General features: G+C 62.8%; 2 long non-coding RNA genes across 2 annotated transcripts; both read right to left on the bottom strand.

The window, feature by feature from the left end:
* Positions 1-850: 850 nt before the first annotated feature.
* LOC135578267 (uncharacterized) lies at positions 851-1,767 on the bottom strand. Its single transcript, XR_010469748.1, has 2 exons — positions 1,653-1,767; positions 851-1,586 (listed from the first exon to the last, which is right to left on the bottom strand). It is a non-coding gene; the product is annotated as an uncharacterized LOC135578267 (long non-coding RNA).
* A 6,148-nt stretch (positions 1,768-7,915) lies between these two features.
* On the bottom strand, positions 7,916-9,561 carry LOC135578270 (uncharacterized). The gene is made up of 3 exons (XR_010469751.1): positions 9,467-9,561; positions 8,512-8,555; positions 7,916-8,128 (listed from the first exon to the last, which is right to left on the bottom strand). It is a non-coding gene; the product is annotated as an uncharacterized LOC135578270 (long non-coding RNA).
* Positions 9,562-9,578: the final 17 nt, after the last annotated feature.

Genomic DNA, 9,578 nt, shown 5'->3' with positions numbered 1-9,578 from the left:
ATGGACACTGTGCTGTGTCCCCAGCGGTCCCTGTGCCAGGATGGACACTGTGCTGTGTCCCCAGCGGTCCCCAACCCAGGATGGACACTGTGCTGTGTCCCCCGCTGTCCCTGCCTGTTGCTGCCTCGGGGCTGGGGAGGTGACTGAGGCTCAGGTGGCCGAACCCTTCCAGCCGGCCGTGGGGGGCAGCGGGAGGTGCTCGTGTCCCCTCCCCAGTCAGGAGTTCTGTCCCGTTCCCTGGGGCAGCCCTGCGGTCTGTACAGAGCTCGAGGGGCAGAGCTCTCTATAGAGCTCATCGCTGCAGTGCCTCGGGGGCTGAAGCGCTAATGTATGCTAGAAAATAATAGTTAAAAACCAAAAAAAGCAGCCAAGCTGTGTCGTGTTTTCGAGTGTTGGGCGGTTTATGGGGTGAGGCCGGGGTTTCTCACAGAGGAGCTGTGGAGCTCGCTCGCTCCTGGTCCTCAGTCTCCATTAGACATCAGCATGAGGCTCCTCTCCCTTTAGGGGATGTCACTGTAGGGTTCGGTGACCCCAGCGCGGCTGCCGCTGCACGTCCCTCTGCCCCGCGCTGGGGGTCCTGTGGGGGATGCCCTGGGACCTGCTGCCCCCCCGGCCCCTTGGGCAGACAATCCCTTAGGGAGCATCTCACAGAACTGTTTTAGATGTCCAGCATGAATCTCCCTCCTTTAGTTTAAACCATCACCCCTTGTCCTGTCACAACAGGCCCCGCTCAAGAGTCTGTCCCCATCTTTCTTCTCGGCCCCTTTTAAGCACAGAAAGGCCGCTCTAGGGTCTCCTGGAGCTTCTGTTCTCCAGCTGGACACCCAGCTCTCAGCAGCAAAGCCCAGGAGCGCCCCAACCTCGAGACCTTTATTCGCAAGCACCGCGTCCCCAGCCCTGCAGAGGAATTTGGATTGTTCACCAGCAGAAAGTGCAACCCCGAAACAAAACCAAACGCAACAGAAAGAACCACCCCCTCCCCGGGGACGGTCCCAGTCAATGTGCAGTTGCTGAAGCTCTCGGCATTGTCACACTGTCTGTGTGCCACCAACCTCGTCCCACGGCACCTGAGCGCTTCTGAGCCTGCGGAGCCGAGCGGTTCGTGGTGCAGAATGGGGACGTCCCTCTGCCAGAGCTCCTGTCCCATCGCCCGCAGTCCAGCCCCCACGCAGCGGCCACACGTGCTTTTGCTTCTGCGCGGTGCAGGCGGTGGGATGTTGGGGGCTTTGGGGGTCCCACCGGGGTAGCCCCCACCGTTGTGGGAACCATGCCCAGGCACGAGGGGCCGAATCCAGAGAGATCCTGCCTGGCTATGGAGGGGGGTGTGAAAAGGTCCCATCGAGGCTTCGGGCAGAATGGGGGGACTGGGACGAGGTGGCAGCTTAGGGGACAGTCCCCAGGGCCTCGTCGTAGAACGGCTGGAGGCCGCGGCGGGGCTGCGGGGAGGGCGTCTCACCCGCCGCCTCCTGACGGAAGTTCTGCCGCAGCCACCCGTAGACCAGGCTGTGCAGGAAGCCCTGGAGAGGGACGGTCACGGCCTGTGAGGGAGCACGGTGAGCACCACCTGAGCATCGCCTGAGCATCACCTGAGCATCGCCTGAGCATCGCCTGAGCATCACCTGAGCATCGCCTGAGCACCACCTGAGCATCACCTGAGCATCACCTGAGCAACACCTGAGCATCGCCTGAGCATCACCTGAGCATCACCTGAGCAACACCTGAGCATCGCCTGAGCATCACCTGAGCATCACCTGAGCACCACCTGAGCATCACCTGAGCATCGCCTGAGCACCACCTGAGCATCGCCTGAGCATCACCTGAGCATCGCCTGAGCATCACCTGAGCATCACCTGAGCACCACCTGAGCACCACCTGAGCATCGCCTGAGCACCACCTGAGCATCACCTGAGCATCACCTGAGCACCACCTGAGCATCGCCTGAGCAACACCTGAGCATCGCCTGAGCATCACCTGAGCATCGCCTGAGCATCGCCTGAGCATCACCTGAGCATCGCCTGAGCATCACCTGAGCATCACCTGAGCAACACCTGAGCATCGCCTGAGCACCACCTGAGCACCACCTGAGCATCACCTGAGCACCACCTGAGCATCACCTGAGCATCACCTGAGCACCACCTGAGCATCGCCTGAGCAACACCTGAGCATCGCCTGAGCATCACCTGAGCATCACCTGAGCAACACCTGAGCATCACCTGAGCAACACCTGAGCATCGCCTGAGCACCACCTGAGCATCACCTGAGCACCACCTGAGCACCACCTGAGCACCACCTGAGCACCACCTGAGCACCACCTGAGCATCACCTGAGCATCACTTGAGCAACACCTGAGCATCACCTGAGCAACACCTGAGCAACACCTGAGCATCGCCTGAGCATCGCCTGAGCACCACCTGAGCACCACCTGAGCAACACCTGAGCATCGCCTGAGCAACACCTGAGCATCGCCTGAGCATCACCTGAGCACCACCTGAGCAACACCTGAGCATCGCCTGAGCATCACCTGAGCACCACCTAAGCAACACCTGAGCATCGCCTGAGCATCACCTGAGCACCACCTAAGCAACACCTGAGCACCGCCTGAGCAACACCTGAGCATTGCCTGAGCATCGCCTGAGCATCGCCTGAGCATCACCGGAACACCACCCAAGCACCACCTGAGCGCCACCATCACCTGAGCGCCATCTAAGCACCACCTGAGCCTCACCTGAGCACCATCATCACCTGAGTGCCACCTGAGCATTACCTGAGTGCTGAGCATCAGCTGAACATCACCTGAGTGCCACCATCACCTGAGCACCACCTGAGTGTCACCTGAGTGCCACCATCACCTGAGTGCCAGCCGAGCACCACCCAAGCACCACCCAAGCACAACCTGAGTGCCACCGCCACCTGCCCCTGCAACCCCATTGTCCCCCACGCCCACCAGGAGCCACCTGGGATCAGTGCGAGTGCACAGGGTGACACAGGAGCTGGCTTTCCTCCGGCTGTGCTCAACCAAACCAAGGGGAAGAGCTGAGCGGCGAAACACCGACCGCCAAACCGGCAGGAAGAGCCAGGCTGGGACCAGGATGGCGCCAGCAACCCGGTGCCTTTGTCCCATGTCCATCCTGGTGGCACCTGGCTGAGTGTCACCAACATGGGCTGGCAGCACCCAGTAGGGACCCCCACCCAATCACCCCTCACAGGTCTGCTGGGGACAAATGTCCCACCTCTGAAGCCCAGGAAACCGGTTTTTACTTACTGTAGCTACATAGAGGACATAGACGGAGGCGGGTTTGATGCTGGTGAAGGAGAGGAGGGTGAGGAGGAAGGCTGTGGAGGGAAGACAAAGGGACGCTTCTTGGGCTCCCTCCCTCTGATTATGCTTATGGGGCTTTCCCTCCCCAAGTGGCAAATGGCTGTTCCCTGTCACAGCCTGTTGCCCAGGGCACAGAGCTCTACGTGGGACACGAACGTGTGTGTGTGTGTGTGTGTGCGTGTGTGTCTGTGTGTGCGTGTGTGTGTGTGTGTGTTCAACGTTCTTCCCCACACGCTGCCCCGGGGCCTTGGGGAGCTCATTGCCACAGGTTCCCATGAGGTTGGAGCATAAATGGGCCCTCAAAGGGATTGAGATATTGCGAAAAAGCAGGTTGATCAAACCCAATCCACCCTCCAGCTCTGGAAATGCTGCTGGAAGAAACTGGAACTGCAAGAGCAGAGGGAGCTAAACCAGCTGCTGGTTGGACTCGGGCAGCGATGGGGTCACTGTCCCCCCACGGTGGGTCTGCCCAGCCACGGGGTCCTACAGCATCACGGAGTCAGAGAATCACAGAGTCATTTGGGTTGGAAAACACCCTCAAGGTCATCAAGTCCAACAGTTACCGCAGCCCTGGGCGCTTGTTCCTCAGGAGCAGAGCCCGACCCCCCTGGCTCCAAGCTCCTTTCAGGCAGTTCAGAGATCAGAAGGTCTCCCCTCAGCTCCTGTTCTCCAGCTGAACCCCCAGGTCCCTCAGCCGCTCCATCACATTGTGCTCCAGCCCCTCACCAGCTCCGTTCCCTTCTAAACCCAGAGGGTTTGTAGTTACTCAAAGCCTCCTGTCTTGGACCCGGGCGCTGTCTCAGCGCAGAACACGAGCTGGCGCAGGAGCTGCCGTGGTTCTCGCTGCCGGGGCTGCAGGCACTGGGGACACCCCCAACCCCACTTACCTGGCGCCCAGCAGAGCAGGAAAACCAGCTGGAAGTTGTGCGAGACTTGGCTGACGCTGCGGACGCTCCTGCCCGCGAAGCCGTCCCTCTCCAGGCCCAGCAATGGTGCTCCAGCGTTCCTCCGGCACCGGAGCTTCACTCTGCGGTACAGGAGCTGGGCGGGGGGAGATGCCGCGGCCGGACCCTGCGCTCGCCCCGCGGTGCCACTGACTTACCGTGCAGCAGCTGAGCACCAGCAGCAGGTACAAGAAGAAGATGATTTTCCCCTCCAGGCCCACGTCCTTCCTACCGACGTACTGAGAATCAATGGGAAATGAGCAGGGCCATGGGCTGGCTGTGCCCCAAGCGGCTCCCTGCACGGGGCTGAGCCACAAGCCCCACGCATGGGAGCAGCTGGCGCTGGCACTGCCAGGGCTGGGAGCTGCCCCTGCAGGAGCAGGGACACCCCTGTCCCCTCCCCCTGGCAGCACCTGCCCATGCACACGGACCCGCCGCCCTCCCGTGCCCTGGGTGTCTGCGGATGGGGAACGGGACCCTGGCACCGCTCACCTGGTAGCAGATGTCCTGGGCACGGTGGATGAGGAGCAGGCAGCTGAAAGGACAGGGGACAGAATCACAAAATCATGTTGGTTGGAAAAGCCCCTCCAGATCACTGAGGCCAACCATAACCCACCCCAGCACTGCCCCGTGTCCTGAGAACCTCATGTCCGTCTGTCCAACCCTCCAGGGCTGGTGACTCCAGCACTGCCCTGGGCAGCCTGTTCCAATGCCCCACAGCCCTTTGGGGAAGAAATTGTTCCCACATCCAACCTCAACCTCCCCTGGCGCAACTTGAGGCCGTTTCCTCTCCCCTGTGCTGGTGACCATCCCCTGACCCCCCACCCAAAGCCTCTCCCCGGTGTCCCTTGTGTGCCCTGCAGGGCTGCAGCATGCCCAGGCCCCTTGGGAAGGGTGGTGGGTGCCCACCCCAGGCTCAGGGTGAGGACAGTCCGTACCTGGAGCAGTACAGGCTGTAGGTCTCGTTTGAGCTGTTGCCTTTCCCCGGTACAATGGGCTCGATGGGTCTCGGCACAATGTCGGTGACGGAGGTTCCGCGGGCGACCAGCTGCCCCAGGAGCGTCAGCACTGGCACCAGCCTTGCGGGGAGAGGCGGGGGTGAGCGCGGCCGGCCAGGGCAGGGGACGAGCTGCACCAGGGGACGAGCTGGAACAGGGAATGAGCTGGAACAGGGGACGAGCTGGAACAGGGGACGAGCTGGAACAGGGGACGAGCTGGAACAGGGGACGAGCTGGAACAGGGGACGAGCTGGAACAGGGGACGAGCTGGAACAGGGGATGAGCTGGAACAGGGGACGAGCAGGAACAGGGGACGAGCTGGAACAGGGGACGAGCTGCAGCAGGGGACGAGCTGGAACAGGGGATGAGCTGGAACAGGGGACGAGCTGGAACAGGGGATGAGCTGGAACAGGGGATGAGCTGGAACAGGGGACGAGCAGGAACAGGGGACGAGCTGGAACAGGGGATGAGCTGGAACAGGGGATGAGCTGCAGCAGGGGATGAGCTGGAACAGGGGATGAGCTGCAGCAGGGGATGAGCTGGAACAGGGGATGAGCTGGAACAGGGGATGAGCTGCAGCAGGGGATGAGCTGGAACAGGGGACGAGCTGGAACAAGGGACGAGCTGGAACAGGCGACGAGCTGGAACAGGGGACGAGCTGGAACAGGGGATGAGCTGGAACAGGGGACGAGCTGCAGCAGGGGATGAGCTGGAACAGGGGATGAGCAGGAACAGGGGATGAGCAGGAACAGGGGATGAGCAGGAACAGGGGATGAGCTGGAACAGGGAATGAGCTGGAACAGGGGATGAGCAGGAACAGGGGACGAGCTGGAACAGGGGACGAGCTGGAACAGGGGACGAGCTGGAGCAGGGGATGAGCTGGAGCAGGGGATGAGCTGGAGCAGGGGATGAGCTGGAGCAGGGGATGAGCTGGAGCAGGGGATGAGCTGGAACAGGGGATGAGCTGGAGCAGGGGACGAGCTGGAGCAGGGGACGAGCTGCAGTCCTGCTCAGTGTGGCACAGGAGCGAGGGCCACCAGCTGTCACCTACCAGGCCAGGATATAGGGCAGCCCCTGCCACACGCTCTCCAGGCAGCAGCTCCTCTCCTGCAGGGAGAAAACTCCTGGTGACCAGGGGCTGCAGGTGTTGCAGCAGCTCCGCTTCAGCCCCGCTCTGCCGGGATGCAGGGACAGCCACTGGAGCCCCATGGGAAGGGGGCGCTCCTGGATCCCCTGCTGCTCCCCATGTCCCCGCAGGGCTGGAGCAGCCGCGTGTGCGAAGGGCGATGCGGACCGCGGCTGGGGCCACCGACCTGCAGAGCTGCCACGGGCCAGGCTCTCCAGCCGTGGACGGTGCGGTACGCTTCATACGCATAGACAACCACCATCAGGAACGAGACGGCGTAGAAGGTCTGGAGAGAAGAGGAGAGCAGGTTCCTGCTGTGCCCAGCACCCCAACGGCACCTTCCCCATCCCTCATCATCCTCTGTACCCCAACATCCCGCTGTCCCCCGCGGAGCCGTGCTGGGAGCAGCTGCACAACGAGGGAGCAGCTCCATTGAATAGAATCATAGAATCACAGCATCATTTGGGTTGGAAAAGTCCTTGAAGATCATTGAGTCCAACCATAACCCACCCTGTCCCTGCCCCGTGTCCTGAGAACCTCATGTCCGTCTGTCCAGCCCTCCAGGGCTGGTGACTCCAGCACTGCCCTGGGCAGCCTGTTCCAATGCCCCACAGCCCTTTGGGGAAGAAATTGTTCCCACATCCAACCTCAACCTCCCCTGGCACAACTTGAGGCCGTTTCCTCTGCTCCTGGCGCTTGTTCCTGGGGAGCAGAGCCCGACCCCCCTGGCTCCAAGCTCCTTTCAGGCAGTTCAGAGATCAGAAGGTCTCCCCTCAGCTCCTGTTCTCCTCCTTTTCTCACACGAGCAGCTACATTGGAGTTTGTCACCCAGAGCAGGACACAGCGGGCTGAGAGGGACGATGTGTTTGGGGGAAACACTCACCAGGTTACCCCAAGGAACCAGCCTTGGTGGCTCAGGATGGTGACATGGGGAACAGGCGGTGTTTCTCTTTGTGAGGAACAGCTCCCCACGCCGGTATTTCCCCAGGGACACTTCGGCATACGGGTCTGAGCTCTGGTGCGAGCTCTGGTGACCCTCTTACCGTGGCCAGCATCAGGCCGTAGGGACAGGCCGCGTACGCGGGGACGAAGAGCGGGGCCGGCAGCAGCTGGATGGTGGCCGTGCTCAGCACCGCGGCGGCGGCCAGGAGATCGGCCAGGGCCAGGAGGAACAGCGGGCGAAGCTGGGGACAGGACACGGCGTCAGCTCTGGTGGCAGCACCGCCTGGCACAGCGGCAGCGCCCGCTCTGCGGAGCTGCCACGTCCCTCCCGGAGCGGAGCTGGGACCAGCGGCTCCCGGGGCAGCTGGAGCGAGGGTCCTGCATCTCCCGCCCTCCCGGGTCCCGCTGTGCTCTGAGCCCGGCAGCGGCGGCTGACCCGGCTCTGCCCCGAGACAACCAGAGCCAAACCCTGTCCCTGCGCCCCTGGGTGACAGCGGCACTCACCTGGATGTGACAGCATCGCCCCCGCCGGGAGGTGACAGTGAGGACTGAGCTGCTGCCCAGGAGGCTGGAAGAGACAGGGCTGGTGGTTTATGTCCCACAGAGCGGAGCTGTGTCCCAGCACAGGGTTTAATGTCCCACAGAGCGGAGCTGTGTCCCAGCACGGGGGTTAATGTTCTGCACAGCTGAGCTGTGTCCCAGCTGTGTTCCAACTGACCCCGTCCCCATGGGGACCCTGTGCTCACCTCCCCCAGGACAGGCAGGGGCCGCTGGGGGTGATGGGGTGGGGGTCCCTTCCCTGCGAAGGCAGCGGGATGGGGCAGAATCACAGAATCATTTGGGTTGGAAAAGCCCCTCAAACTCATGGAGTCCAACCACAACCCAGCCCTGTCCCTGCCCCACGTCCTGAGAACCTCATGTCCGTCTGTCCAGCCCTCCAGGGCTGGTGACTCCAGCACTGCCCTGGGCAGCCTGTTCCAATGCCCCACAGCCCTTTGGGGAAGAAATTGTTCCCACATCCAACCTCAACCTCCCCTGGCGCAACTTGGGACCTGGGTGGGTGCAAGGGCAGATCCTCAGGGCCCACATCTGGGGACACGTATGGGCAGGGGCCGTGGCTGCCACCTCCCCCCAGCACTATGGGACCCCCCATGGCCAAAGGGCCGGGGGGACAGAACCCACCTGAGCAGTGAGGCCGGCAGGTAGAGCCACGTCAGCACGAGGACCTGAGGGAGGCAGATGGAGGAGGGAGCGATGGAGGACACCGAGCCACAGGCACAGCCGGATTCGTTCCCTCGGGCATCCCCGGCTGGAGCGGCGGCCGGTGCCCGTGTGGCACCTCAGAGCAGGCAGAGCCACGGCAGAAAAAGGCACGTTCCCCAAGGGGCTGTGCCGGGGCTGGTGGTGGGCAGAGCAGAGGGGCCAGTGGCCGGTTCCCCCCAGCCCCGCGGTGCTGCGGCGCAGGACGGGCCCCTCGGCAGCGGCTGTACCAGGGGGGTCTCTGCTGCATCCTCCCAAACAGCACAGCACTGGGTTCCCGCTCCCAGGGCTGGGCAGCACCGAGGAGCCGTGTCCCACTCCAAGTTGTGCTGCCGAGAGGGGCTGCAGTGGAGAATCCCCAGAACCCCGGCCCCCCAGCTGTCAGTGCTGCGGGAGCTGTGCAGGTCCCAGCCCCACCTGCTCACACAGGGTCCCCGAGCAGATCACACAGGATCCCAGGGGTTGCAATGGCTCACAGAAGGAGACTCCACACCCGCTCTGGGCAGCCTGGGCCAGGCTCTGGCACCTCCCAGCAAACAAGTGTCTGCTCGTGTTCACATGGAGCCTCCTGTGTTTCAGTCTGTGCCCGCTGCCCCTCACCCTGGCCTTGGGCACCACTGAACAGAGTCTGCTCCATCTGACACCACCCTGACATATTGACCATTGATCACATCCCTCTCAGCTTCTCTTCTCCAGCCCAACAGCCCCAGCTCTCCCAGTCTCTAAGGAGATGAGGGGCTGTGGTGGAGGAACCGGCATCGCCCTGATCTCCGGTGGGCGGGAAGCCGCTGGGCCAGGGCTCTGACCACGGCTGCCGCGGTGGGCAGCGGTTTCCCCAGGTCTCCGCAGAGGGTTTCCCGCACGCACACGCCGTTACCTGCTTATCCGAGAGAGCCGATGGCTGCTCCTCTTCGCTCGCCATGGCCAGGCAGCTGGGAACTGCGGGTCTCTTCTCCACCATGGGCACAGCCGGGGGTGCAGCCGGTCGC

Source organism: Columba livia, chromosome 1, assembly GCF_036013475.1.
Source record: "Columba livia isolate bColLiv1 breed racing homer chromosome 1, bColLiv1.pat.W.v2, whole genome shotgun sequence".
NCBI classification, from domain to species: Eukaryota; Metazoa; Chordata; class Aves; order Columbiformes; family Columbidae; genus Columba; species Columba livia.
This window is presented reverse-complemented; position numbering and strand designations above follow the sequence as displayed.